Source organism: Apium graveolens, chromosome 3, assembly GCF_009905375.1.
Source record: "Apium graveolens cultivar Ventura chromosome 3, ASM990537v1, whole genome shotgun sequence".
Lineage (NCBI taxonomy): Eukaryota > Viridiplantae > Streptophyta > Magnoliopsida > Apiales > Apiaceae > Apium > Apium graveolens.
The window spans coordinates 144,546,600-144,557,545 of NC_133649.1; the positions used below are offsets into that span (position 1 = coordinate 144,546,600).

Here is a 10,946-nt window from a genome sequence, read left to right on the forward strand (position 1 = left end):
GGAAGAATCGCAGCTCTAGGGAGGTTCATCTCCAAGTCTGGAGACAAATGCCTGCCCTTTTTCAAAACCCTTAAGAAGCTGAAGAATTTTGAATGGATAGTAAAGAGCCAAGAGACCTTTAAAAGCTAAATAAGCACATGACTAAAGCCCCATTTTTTGCCAAACCAAGTCCGGAGGACATCTTTTATTTGTAACTCGCGATATCGGAACAAGCTGTGAGTGAAGTCCCCGTGAAGGAAGAATAGAAGCTCCAGAAGCCTATTTACTATGTAAGCAAGGTGCTCCATGGAGCAGACTCGAATTACTCCACAACAGAGAAGTTTACACTTGCTCTCATCACAACCTCGAAGAAGTTGAGACCATACTTCCTGGCTCATAAGATCGAAGTCCTGATGGACCAACCCTTGAGGAACATTCTTCAAAAACCGAAGGCCAGTGGAAGGCTCATCAAATTGGCAATTGAGTTAGAATAATTTGATATCAAGTACAAGCCTCGAACAACCATCAAGGCTTAGGCCTTAGCAGACTTCGTGGTCCACTACACCATAGATAGCCTATCGCAATGGTTTAATCATGCGTGTTACAAAATTATGTTACCTTAGGTATGCTCATCTTAGCCTACCGCAACATAGTATTTTTGATGTTACCATAGCCTTTATAATATGTTACTATAGCTTCAAAATGTTACATACGAGTAACACGTGGAAACTTATGTTACAATAGAGTGTTAATGGATAAAAAAATAACAATTTACAAACAATTAAATATATATAATTATTTAACTTGAAAATTAATCAATTTTGATAATATAATTAAGTAATAATATTAATATTAGCTAAGATTGATAAAAAAAATTAAATTTTTTTAAATTGTACTAATTAATAATGATAATTTTTTATTAATAAAAAATTTGAACCTTATTTAAACTTAAAATTTTATTGAAAAATTAAAAAAAACGAAATTAACATACAACTATTTGGGCTCTCGTTGGGCTCTCCATCAGGCGGGCTAAAGTAGGCTCAAATTTTTGGAGAAAGCGCCAGTTTTTTGGAGAAGCTGCAGAATTTTGTCAAAATTTTACACTCTCTAACTCTCAACATCTCTTTCTCTCGGTGGTTCTCCCACACTCTATCTCTCAGCTTCCAATTCACAGATTTATGATTAGATTAGCTTTAAGGTACTACCCCTCTCTGTCTCATAGATCCGAGTTAGGGTTTCTAATTGGAATTGGGGGGTTTTAATTAGAATTGAGGTCAAATTCTACTTTAAAGTACTACCCCTCTCCGTCTCTCTCTGATTTTGTGTTATTATAGAGGTTTTTGTGATGTTTATTTAGAGTGCTGTTGTGTTTTTAGTATGAAGCACGGTGTTGTGTTTTTAGTATGAAGCACAGCAACACAAAACACAAAACACAAAGCCGTAGATCTAATGGCGCCTATTGAAGTTTTAGCAAACGGCGACGACATCTCCGCCGCTAAACCACCGGTCACTGGCCGTTAAACGACGACGACATCTTCCACTTTCGGCTGTTATTAAGAATCAGTTAAGTGTTATTGATGGTCCAGGTATATATATATTGTGTGTAGATTTGAATTGATGTGTTGTTGCTGTCGGTCGTATTGTTGCTTTTAGTTTTGTGATTGAATTGGATTAAATGTTGTTAGTTATGCGATACTTGTTTGGCACAAGAGTGTGTACTTCACAGATATGGTAATCTTTCTATGGCTATACCTGATCTCATATTTGGTTACTAAAACCCTTGTTGAATTATTTTATGTTTTGCATATTGTGCAGGTTCTTGATATGATATTGAGGTTTGCTTGACTGCAATTGGTATTAAAATTCAACGTGTCTGCTCTGTGTGGTGATGCCATAATAAAGTTATGTTCCTGCCTAGAGATCCTTTGCCGTGACATTTGGAGTTTCTTCAGGTATTATATGATCTGACTACAGCCTTTTAATGTTCTGCTTAAAGTTGCATATGTATTTTATTCATAGATATGTAAATGGTAAAGTTAGCTATCAGCGGACTTCCCACTTCTGTACATACATCTTTCTGAATGGGGTAAAAAAAGTCTTCTGAATTTATGCCTTTAGTTATCTAACTTGCATGAAATTAATTTTATGCGTTTTTGAATGATCATTTTAGTCAATACATAAATCATTATTGTTTTTCTTAGCCCAGTCGATAGTATAATCTTACCCTTGGTGAAATGAAGGCATATGCGGAAGAAATTGATGTAAATAAAAGAACACTACTACTTATTAACAAGGTAGATCTCTTACCATTTTCCATCAGGTATCATATAGTATGTTAATCTTTATATAGATAACCCACTTTGTCATGTCAATATGGGGACAGAGTATAGCAGTGCAGATTATAAATAATAAGGGTTATTACCAGCTAGCTTCTTTGAGTGGCCCAGAAAATACTTATCAAGACCTAACATCAGAATGGCTATTTGCATACAGAATGCATTTGCACACATATATGCAGGCATTTGGTTCATGTTATTTCAACTCTGTATGTGAAAATCTAGATGTTATATCCATGTCTTATTGTTTATTGAGTGGTTGGAATGAGAAGCTCATTGTCATTAATCTGGTAACCAACTCCGGAATTGCAAAATGAGATTTTAAATCATTTCATTCCCATTGTCCTCCATCTATATGTGGGTTATGAAATTTAAAATAACTTGGGAAGAAAAAAGTGAACTTTAATCCTCTTTAAATTAGGGAAAAATACAATTAACACTGCCAATGGGATGTACAAGTTAGGCTTGTAGAGAAAATAGGAATTATCCAATCAGAGCATCTCAGTGCATTAAATTTGTACTTCCTGTCCTAAATTATTGAACAGCACTAAGTAATTGACAATCTCATTACACACCGCAAACTGCATTCAAGGCCAATTTGGCAAAATGCTGCAATGTCAAAATAATTGCAACACTTAATACGGTAAGTAGATCATTCAAAAATTAGTTAAAGAGTTGGAGGTTTCAAACAGATGACCATACTCGCCCAAATACATATGTAAGAGACTAACCGAAGCAGCAAGCCCTCTTTTAATAAGTTTCTTTTAGTTTTTGTTACAGGGCACTTTTTGGAAGATTGATTGATGGAGGGATGGGGCATGTTTCACATCTAGCTACTCAAAGAGAAATTCACGAGTTTTTCTCCTTTTCTGGGGAAATTGAGCATATTGAAATACGAAAGTATGCCTTTTTCTGCATACCCTTTTGCTCTTATTACTTATTTTTATGTTTTCAGTTTTATTTTCTTTGTAAATATGGAGTGAGAGTGTTTGTTTTTGATGCAGTGACTCAAGACCAAAGCTTGCGTTTGTCACTTTAAAGATCCACAAGCCCTTGAAATTGCACTACTTTTGTCGGTAATTTCTTGTTGATTTTTGCTTGGTTTTCATTGATTGTAGTAGTTTACATTCGTACCATTGTGAGGAAAAATATATTCTCTCTCATTAAAACTGAGTACACACTGGGAAGTTCATACGAAAACTTGATTGTAGGTATCTGAATCTAGTGACTCTTGGTTTCACAGCGGATTCCTTTACCACATCCAGGGTATTGGACTTTTTCAAATCAAAAGGGCAGGACCCTGCTCTCCTTGCTCAAAGCAGGGAGTTTTTTAAGGTACCTGTTCTTGTATTCGTAAAAATACAATTTCATGTGGCATATTGTCATTTCTCATAACTAAGTTGTATAGAATCAACTATGTGCCAAAACTGAGTGGTATAGAATTGAAAATAATGTAACATTGACTATCTGTTATTTTTTTGGTTTAACGCATTTGACTTATACTTAAATGCAAGTCAATTACCACTAGGCCTTTGCTTTAGAAAAGAAGATTCTTGATGTTGTTTTTTTTTCCAAATTTTGCTTGACCAATAAAGGTGGAGGACTTATCAAAGATGGAGTAGCAACTTGATTTTTGTGTCTGGTAAAGTCAATCCGATAGGTGATGCAGGACAACAGGATTCACTGTGCATTAATGACTGTTAAGTCCAGTGAATGCTGAAGTATGAACTTCACTGCAGCTGTTACAAAGTGAGTTACCATTTCTTTATGGTGAAGTTTTTTAGATAGATTCGTGATGATTTTGTATTGGCATACCTGTGCTCTTATTTTTTTTCATTATATTTTCATTTGGTAACTTGTCATGCGTACATCATCACGATTTCTGTAGTACCATTATGGGAGATTTTAACTTAGTTCTGGTAACAGGAAGTGAATGCGGTTTACTGTTTGTCTGCCTAAAGCATCTATCAGAAGTGCTTAATGACTTTTTTTTTGTCTATCCTGATTTATCAGAATTGTTGTCTAACTAATTTGTGCATTGTTATCTTTGGGGTATCCTGCAGTTAGGGACATGTTGCTGGTAAAGGAGGACACTTAACAAAAATTGGACCAAACACTTGCGTTTGAAGTCGAGGAGAATGTGAAGAGTTTCTAGTGTTACTATTTTATTAAGTTTATCTTTTTTTTCTAATGTTTAGTAAAGAACCTGAACTATTTTGTTTTGTTAAAATAATTGTTTTTGTCATAGTTTTAGACATGTGATGGTTTGAATGTTTGAGTTGGTTTGGATGTAATACATTTTGTGGTATGTAATGATATTTTGGGATTGTTCGATTTTGAGTAGTAGAATTTCATATAGTATTGCTTTTTACGTATGAAAAACATGTTAATGGTATATGTGTTCAATTTACAAACAAATCCTGTCAAATTAATATAATAAAAATCATTATAAAAAATGGGGCCCACCTGTGGGCCCCATTTTGGGCCCCACAAGTGGACCCCATTTTTTTTTGCAAATTTAAAGTGCAAAGGTAACATATATAGTGTGATACTATACACATTCATTGATGTCACCTTTGATGTCTATTGTAACACAAAAGTCCATGTTGCACTAGGGCAAAGGAAATGTTACCTTTGGGGTCAAAGGTAACTCGGAAAAAAGCAACTTAAATTTTATGTTACCTTAGGTCTTTTGGCGGGCTATGGTAACATTATTTTGGCCTGTTGTAACATTTTTTTGGTGTTGCTGTAGGCAATCTATGGTGTAGTGGTTGAATGCATTCTTAACGACCAAGAAGTCGGGGGGCAAGAGATAGTAACCCCAGAAGGAGGGGAGAAAGAGAAGGATAAAGGAACAACCCTGAAAGAGTATTGGGTTCTCCATTTTGACGGAGCGTTCAAAACAAAATCTAGTGTTGCAGGCATAGTCTTGCAAAGCCCCGATGGGTTTATGATTGAGTATGCTTTGAAGTTGGATTTCCCAACTACGAACAACGAAGTAGAGTATGAAGCATTGATAGCAGGCTTAGGCTTGGCTAGAGCTGTGAGGGCCAAAAACCTGAAGGTCTGTGGAGACTAAAAACTTGTAGTTGCTCAAGTTAATGGAGAATTTGAGGCCAAGGATGATACTTTAGCCAAGTACCTGAAAGTCGTAAAGGTAATATTGACTCAGTTTGATGAATGGTACGCAGAACATGTTCAGAGATAGGAGAACACTACGGCGGATGCCTTGTCTCATTTCGCCTCGTCTGAAATCGAGAACTATCTGAGAAGTATCTAATTCCATGTCTTGAAGAGCCCTACTATTCATATCATAAATCTGATAGCACCGGTTGGTGTGATAAGTGTTAGGGCGAAAACACGTGCTAAAATTACACGCAAGTATACGCATTCGCAAGTAGTATAAGATATAAATCTGATTCGTACCCACAGAGACTCTTTTTAGTTAACTTAATATTATGCACCTATGCAACAATGGTATGGCTATTGCTCAATGCTAAGACAATAACAAGTTGAAATATTTATAACTAAGATTAAACTAACATGCAATTAACTAAGAATAAAAGTGATTGAATTAACTATATGAGACAAACATGGGATTCTAACTTCATTACTACTTCATTCAAAGTCATTGTTCTTAACCTTAGCATGTGATGGTGATGACAACTAATCTGATAACACGAAACTAGTAAATGCTGACTTTCTTTGCACGAATACCCTACTACCGGACATCCACAAAAGAGGTAGAAGCTAAATAGACACCAATTATGTTGAGACCCTATATGTCTATATAATTTGACAACATAAAGGTTTAATGCGCAAGTTATCTATCGTGATTACATAGGGCATGTAAGATGGTTAAAATTACCTATGAATCATGCATTATAATTATACATGAACCTATGCTAGCATGGCAAGTTATAAATCTCTATATTCACTTTCACTTCAATAGAGATTAACACGCTATCTTATATGTTAGCTATGCACATAAGACAAATAAGAAAACCAATACTAGGATATCAATCAATCACCACACACCAAGATATTAAAACAAAGTAACTATAGAAATCTATAAGTAAATCCATTAGAACCCCACGATAACGATTAGTTCATAACCGAACTCATCGTCACCATGGGTTCCAATGAAAGCATGATAATAAACAATATAAGAGTATTAAGATTCAAAGACAAATTAAAAACAAGCATCCAAGTATCAACTATACTAAAGAAAATAAAAGTCTTTTTCTCTGTAGCCATCTCGTTCTCTCTAGGTCTTCTTATTGCTCTCCCCTCGCTCCTTGTCGTTAAAAATGGTTTTTTATTGGTATATATAAGCCCCTAGTGAACATGGACCCTCAAAATCATCAAATTCTACTAAAATCAGGCTTCTGGGGCCAAAAGGGCGGGGCGGGCCGCGCTAAAATCAGCGCGGTTGCGCCAAATGAATAAGCCAACGCCTCTAAGAATGCAATAAATCAAAACAGAGTTCAAATAAATCTCATAAATCAACTCACAAACCAGAACGTGCGTGTGTGGAATGCTTAACAGAAATACTCTCGATACTAGATAAATAATCATAACTTATCTATCATCAAAATAATCACACTTTTATAACTAGAATAGACGTTAAACGCATAATGACTCACAACACCTTCATTTTACTAGAATTATACAAGGAATCATGCTATTATTGAACACATAACAAAGATGCTTATTTGACCGTGCAATGAATGAGGTCCCAAAAGACTTATGCAATAATACCCATGTAGCGAGCGTTAGGTTAGCGGATCCCAGACTATAAAAGCCTTAGGTCACTAGGCACAAAATCCCCTAAGAACTTATGAACTCAAGTATTAAAGAGCTCACCCTTGATCAATTATGCATAACACATATTTTTTTTCTTTTTCTTTCATTTTTTTTCTTTTTTTATTTCTAAACGAGTGTGTTTCGATCCATCTCATTCAACCCTAGACTACTCATAAAATATGAGTCGGCTACTAGCCATTTAACGCCTAGCCTTATTCACAACTAGCAATGAAATCTTGCTTTTCTCCATATTAAAATTTAGTGCTCCTACGTCATTACGAGAATACCAAAAATTATAGAAATAAACAAGTGATTAAATCTTAACAACTAAATAGATATGATCATGATTTAGCTCAAAAGCAATCCTATAAGACTTGTGAAAAAAAATTCTAGCATGCAAATCAATTCATCAAGACTTAAACATCCATCTATTCGTCATCACTACACTCACATCAACATCAACCAATCAATCAGAAACAGCTCAACCTAAGGAATCATGTTATATGCATGCAATGCAAAAATATGAATGAAATACAACTAAACATGCAACATGAATCTATATGAATCTATATGGACATACACAAACTAATCCTTACATTATCAACCCCAAACTTAAAATTTTTAATGTCCGCATTGAAGGTAATAATAAGGATTTCAGGCATACCTAGTTGTTAGGAGGATCACCCTCTTCGGGTGGAGGATCAAGTGGCCAATCAACCTCGACACCAGTGTCTCAGAAAACGGTACTAAGAGCGTGCATCAAATCTTCAGCAGAATGTCGGTGGATATCATGCATGGCCTCAATACACCGAATCAACCTTCTATATTGTGCATCACTAAGACCAAACTTATCAACTGTCTGTGGTGCATGCGAGGGACTCTCTGTAAGCACGAGAGGAACCGGCCGGTCACCCTTTAGATTATCATAGACATATTACAACCCCTTGTCAGGGGGTGCACCTAAGAATACATAACTCAAGTGATCTGGAAGTGGGTTGAGCTCAAGTCTGGGAGCTTTTTCAATCGGTGGTTCGAGATGCTCCTGAGAAATTTTCAGCTCTGCTAAACCAAGAGAATCGAATGGCATATCCAAGTTCCTCTTCCACGGAGGTGCATTCAAATCCTGCAGTTGCTCTGCTCCTTCATCTTCAATAACTGATTCCCCTATAAGGCTCTCTCTAAGGTATCTGGCTTTGGCAATTGCTCAAGCTCCAAATTCATGACAGAGTTTACCCACTCTATTTTAAAGCAATGCTCTTTATCTGTGGGTAACTTTAACCTTGAACACACTAAAAGTGACCTTCTAATCTTAAACCTTCATCGTAAGCTCTTCTTTTTGCACATCAATCATAGTTCAGCCTGTATCCAAGAATGGTCTTCCCAAGATAATAGGAATCTTCTTATCTTCCTCAAAGTCCATAATGAGAAAATCAGCAGGGAAGATGAGCTTATCCACCTTAACCAAGATATCCTCCACTAATCCTTGCAGATAAGTGATGGTCCGATCGACCAACTGTAAGGACATGTTCAAAGGTTTTGGCTCAGGAAAACCAAGTTTCTTGAAGATAGATAAGGGCATCAGATTGATGCTAGCTCCCAAGTCACATAAACACTTGTCGAATGATAAGTTTTCGATGGTGTAAGGAATAATGAAGCTTCCAGGATCTTTAAGCTTTGAAGGCAACTTCTGTTGCAGCACAACATTGTATTCCTCCATAAGAGCAACGGTCTTTAAGTTATTGAGCTTCACTTTTCGAGAGAGAATACCTTTCATAAACTTCGCATAGCTAGGCATCTGTTCTAGAGCTTCATCAAAAGGTATGTTAATGTGCAACTTCTTGAAAACCTCCAAAAACTTGGCAAATTGCTTATCGAACTTCAGCTTTTGAAGTTTTTTAGGATATGGCGGAGGTGGATAGACTTGGTTCTCCCCTGTATTACCCTCAGGATGAGTGTTTTAAATATCTTTCTTCTTTGGTTCCACCTCAGCATCCTTCTGCACAACCTTTTCTGTAAAATTCTCATTTGCTGGAATTGGCAATAGTGTAGATGCACCTGTATTTTGGACAGAATTTTCAGACTCTTCATCTTTCTGAATTTGGGGGCTTGAAACCTTTCCGGACCTCAAGGTGATGGCATTCACCTGTTCTTTAAATTCCCACTTGCTTGGATTGGCGTATGTATAACTAGGAAGCGTTCTTGGTTGTCAATTCAACAAAGCATTGGCAATCTGCCCAATTTGATTCTCCAGAGTCTTGATAGAAACCGCTTGGCTCTTGCACATGAGCCTCAACTCCTCCAATTCAGATTTTTCATTAGATTGACTTGTACTTCCATGCGGTAGTTGTTGAAGTTGGAGTTGTTGTCTTGGTGCATACTACTGTTGTTGAAAACCAGGAGGGTTGAATTGCTTTACTGCATACCGCTGATAAGGTTGTTGCATCGCATTCTGATTGTTGCTCCAGCTAAAGTTAGGATGATTCCAGTTTTCAGGATTATAAGTGGCTGGAACTGGTTGCTGCGATCTCTGAAAGTTTCTCACAAACTGAGTCGATTCACTAGATATAGTGCATTGTTCCATCGCATGCCAACCTGCACACAGCTCACAAACACTGGTTATCTGATTAACACTATAGTTATCCAGAGAATCGATCTTCATAGACAACACCCTTAGTTGAGCAGTGATAACCATAGATGTATCCACTTCAAGAATTCATGCTACCTTGCTCTGTGGCAATCTCTGGGTTGGATACTGATATTCATTAGCAGCCATCAATTCAATTAGCTCATAAGCTTCATTACAGCTATTAGCCCATAATGCTCCACCTGATGCTACATCAAGCATGGGTCTAGACTGTGCTCCCAAACCATTGTAACAATAATTGATGATCATCCAATCAGGCATGCCATGATGAGAATACTTCCTAAGCATCTCCTTGTAGCGCTCCCAAGCTTCACATAGAGTTTCTCCCGATTTCTGCGCAAATTGAGTAAAATTTAGCAAGAAACTTTTGAGCAAGATCTTTCCAAGTAGTGATAGAACCAGCTGGTAGAGAGTGTAACCAACTCTTAGCCTTGTCCCTTAGAGAGAATGGAAACAGTCTCAGTTTCACAGCATCATCAGGAACATTATTGAACTTGAAGGTGTCACAGATATCGATGAAATCCATAATGAGCATATTGAGATCTTCCATTGGAGAACCCCCAAACTGGACTGAATTATGTACCATCTGAATCATGCTACCCTTGATTTCAAAAGTATTAGCCACGATGACTGGCCTGACAATGCTAAATCAGATTCGTACCCATAGAGACTCTTTTTGGTTACCTTAAGATTATGCACCTATGCAACAATGGTATGGCTATTGCTCATTGCTTAGACAATAACAAGTTGAGATATTTATAACTAAGATTAAACTAACATGCAATTACCTAAGAATAAAAGTAATTGAATTACCTATATGAGACAAACATGGGATTCTAACTTCATTACTACTTCATTTAAAGACATTGTTCTTAACCTTAGCATGTGACGGTGATGACAACTAATCAGATAACATGAAACTAGTAAATTCCAAGTTTTGTTGCATGAATACCCTACTACTAGACATCCACAAAAGAGATAGAAGCTAAATAGACACCAATTATGTTGAGACCCTATATGTCTATAGAATTTGACAACATAAAGGTTTAATATGTAAGTTACCTATCGTGATTACATAGGGCAAGTAAGATGGTTATAATTACCTATGAATTATGCATAACAATTATACATGAACCTATGCTAGCATGGCAAGTTCTAAATCTCTATATCCAATTTCGCTT

General features: G+C 36.5%; 1 non-coding gene across 1 annotated transcript; it reads left to right on the forward strand.

The window, feature by feature from the left end:
- Positions 1–10,024: 10,024 nt before the first annotated feature.
- LOC141716079 (small nucleolar RNA R71) lies at positions 10,025–10,131 on the forward strand. Its single transcript, XR_012572809.1, has one exon. It is a non-coding gene; the product is annotated as a small nucleolar RNA R71 (small nucleolar RNA).
- The last annotated feature ends 815 nt before the right edge of the window (positions 10,132–10,946 follow it).